This window comes from Tenrec ecaudatus, chromosome 8, assembly GCF_050624435.1.
Source record: "Tenrec ecaudatus isolate mTenEca1 chromosome 8, mTenEca1.hap1, whole genome shotgun sequence".
In the NCBI taxonomy this organism is placed as follows: Eukaryota; Metazoa; Chordata; class Mammalia; order Afrosoricida; family Tenrecidae; genus Tenrec; species Tenrec ecaudatus.
In genome coordinates, this window is record NC_134537.1 from 141,979,336 (window position 1) to 141,982,844 (window position 3,509).

Below are 3,509 nucleotides of genomic sequence, written 5' to 3' on the forward strand. Positions count from 1 at the left end.
TTAACCCATATGTCCAACACCAATCCACAAAGTCCTCCTCCATCTCACAAAGCAAATGCAATGATGCCGACTGCAAGAGGAAAGCCGAGTCACTGAATGTGTAAGCATCTCAGCACTGGCAGGGGTCTCCACACGGCTGCTCCAGCACCCAGGGCTGCATCAGGGTAGGTCCATGCGGCTTCTCCTTGGGGATGTCTTGCAGGAAGTGAGCCTTGCCAGCTGAAGCAGGGAACTGCTAAGGCACCTGCACACTGTCCGACCACCACAAAGCAAGAGACTGGAGAACTAGAAAGGCGAGGCTCACTGAGCCATTTATGCCTCTGCCTTTCAGTTAACCCCACATGTGTTTATCAACCAGGTTGGCACAATCAACTAACTACCTCAAATGGACTGGGAGGCCTTGCTTACTTATCATGGAGATGTGTATCTATGCAAATCTTGGAAGATGAAACCAAGGCTCACAGTGATTCACAACCAATTAAAAAACATTTTTATGGTAAAGTTTTGTTTCTATCTTGTTCTGCTTAGAACTAGTAGGCTCTCAGTGTATATGCTAAATTATTCGTAATAAAATCTAAAACAAATATGTTCTCTAACACAGAAGTTAGCCATTGGTTTAGCACAGATAGTCTTTCATGTGTTGCGATCTCTACTCCTATTTTATTGAGTGTTTTTATGAAGACAGGATGTTGGATTTTATAAAATGCATTTTCTGCATCGATTGATAGACTCATGTAGTTCTTATCCTTAATTTTATTTATGTAGTGAATTATATTGATTTCCCCCCCAATATTAAATGATCTTGGCATACCTGCTATGAATCCCACTTCATAATGGTGCTTTTTGTTGTTGTTGTTTTAATTCTGTGTGGAATTCTATTGGCTAGCACTTTGTTGAACCATCCTTGCTTCTAAGGAGCATTCTGGCTGGACTTCTTCCAACACAGACTTGTTAGTTCTTTGGTCAGTCTATGGTATATTCAATATTATATGCCAACACCACAGTTCAGATGCATCCATTGTTCTTCACTCTTGTGTGTTCAATGTCCAACTTTCACATGCATATGAGGCAAATGAAAATGTCATAGCTTGGGTCAGGTCCATCTTAGTCCTCAAAGTGACATCCTTGCTATTTCAGACTTTTAAAAGGTCTTGTGCAGCAGATTACCCAATGCAACGTATCACTTGATTTCTTGACTGCTGTTGCCATGAGCAGTGAGTGGGAATCCAACAGGATGAAACCCTTGACAGTGTCCATCTTTTCTCCATCTATCAGGATGTTACCTGTTGGTCCAATTGGGAGGATTCTGAGCTTCTTTACATTGAGTTGTAATTCATACCGAAGGCTGCAGCCCGCAATCTTCATCAGCAAGTGCTTCAAGTCCTCCTCACTTTCAGAAAACAAGGTTGAGTCAACTGTGCATTGCAGCCTGCTGATAAGCCTTTCTCCACTCTGATGCCGAGTTCTTCTTCCCATGGTGCAGTTTGTCTGATTCTTTCCCCGGCATACCGATTTAGTAGGTATGGTGAGCGCCTACAACCCTTGATTTCAACTTGAGTATTTTGAACTATGAGTATTCCCCGGCTCTATCTGCATCACTGTCTCCTAATCCATGTAGTTTCTACATGAGCACAATGAACTGTTCTGGAATTTACATTCTTCTAAATCTCAGCCACAGTTTCTTAGGATGCCCACAGTTGAATGCCTTTGCCTGGTCCATAAAACAGAAGTGAACATCTTTCTGGTGTCCTCTTCTCTCAGCCAAGATCCAGTGGGTACCAGCAGTGACAGCTCCTCTCCAAGCCCCTCTTCTGAATCTAATCTTAACCTCTGGCCGCCTCCTATCAAGGGGCTGGCATTGTTGTTGGAGGATTTCCAGCACCATTCTCCTTGCGTGTGCTATCAGTGATATTATTCTATATTCTGCACCTTCTGATGAGTCACCTTTCTTTGGAATGTATGCAGATATGGATCTCTTCCAGTCAGTTGGCCAGGTAGCTGTCATCAAGATCTTGGCATCAATGGATGAGCGAGTGCTTCCAGTGCTTCATTAGCTTGTTGAAACATTCCGGTTGGTATTCTCTCGATTCCTGGAGCCTTGTTGTTGACTAATCCCTTCAGTGAAGCTTGGACCTTCTTCCTTCAGTATCACTGATTCTTGCTCATTTGCTGCCTCTAGAAATGGTTGTATACAGACTAGTTCTTTTTGGTACAGGGACTCTGTGCACACTTCCCATTTTCTTCTGATACTTCCTGCATTGTTCAATATTTTGCCCATAGGACCTTTCGATGTTGCAACTCAAGGCTTGAATTTTGCCTTCCGTTCTTTTTTTTTATTTTTCATGTCAGATGGGTAATGTGCCCACGTCGTAACAAGCATTAAGGGAGGCACATGTCACACAGACGCGTGAGGACCCGATCAGCATGTTTATGAACCGGAAAAGGATCACCTTCCATTCTTTTAGTTTAGGATATAATGTGTATCATCTTCCTTTTTGGTTTTCTACTTCTAGGTCTTTGCCCGTTTCATTATAATGGTTTTTAAAATAATGTTACACTTTGTTTTCTCAAGCTGCCCTTTGACAGTTCCTGTTCAGCTCGTCGACTTCATCTTTTCGTCCAATTGCCTTAGCTACACTGCAATTAAGAGCAAGTTTTTGAGTCTTTTCTGACATTCACATTGAGTTTTTCTTTCTTTTCTGTCTTTTTAATGACCTTTTGCTTCCTTCGTGTGCGATGGTCTTGATGGTCTCCCCTAGATCATCAAGTCTTCTGTTACTAGTGTTCAATGTTTCAAATCTGCTCTCGAGACGTTCTCAAAATTCAGGTAGGACAGGTTCAAGGTCTTATTTTGGCTCCCGTGGACCTGTCTTAGTGTTCTTCAGCCTCAGCCTGGATGGACAGCTGAGCAATGGAGGGTTTGTGCCGGGTGATACAGGATTGCTGATATCTTCTCCAGGGTGTCTACTCACAGATGTAGTTGATTTGACTTCTGTTTCTTCCATCTGGAGTAGTCCAAGTGGGTAGTTGCCTTTTGTGTTTTTGAAGAAAAAAAAAAGGTATTTTTAATGAAGAAGACTGCAGGATAAAATGGCATTATTTAGAGGTATTCAATTAAATACCAATGGAACTGCAAGTGACTAGTTTTGAGAAGTGGGTCTCAAGGGGGGTGGGCAAGGGGTTAAGCTATCAATAATTTTTATCAATAAAACTTTTAGAACGATCTGACTTACAAATGTTATTTTAAGCATTCCTTTAGCCGTATCGTCTTTTTCAATTATACAGTGAACATCCTTAGGGATGTTCATAAGGAACCTCATAAGGGTGTTCATCCAGGTTAGTTTGTAAAAGTGAAAAATTACTCTCTACTCGGGTAGATCATTTTCACACGACAGCTTAAGGAGACAATAGGAGGGATGTTTGGGATTAGTGGCCACTTGGATTACTAACTCACATGGCTGCAGAAGTTCAGAGAAAGGTGAGAGCCTTGCAGTTTGGATTATTTGGGG

The 3,509-nt window shown here is 42.0% G+C and overlaps 1 non-coding gene across 1 annotated transcript; it reads right to left on the bottom strand.

Moving 5' to 3' along the window:
• Positions 1 to 2,343: 2,343 nt before the first annotated feature.
• Positions 2,344 to 2,447, bottom strand: LOC142455919 (small nucleolar RNA U13). Its single transcript, XR_012786027.1, has one exon. It is a non-coding gene; the product is annotated as a small nucleolar RNA U13 (small nucleolar RNA).
• Positions 2,448 to 3,509: the final 1,062 nt, after the last annotated feature.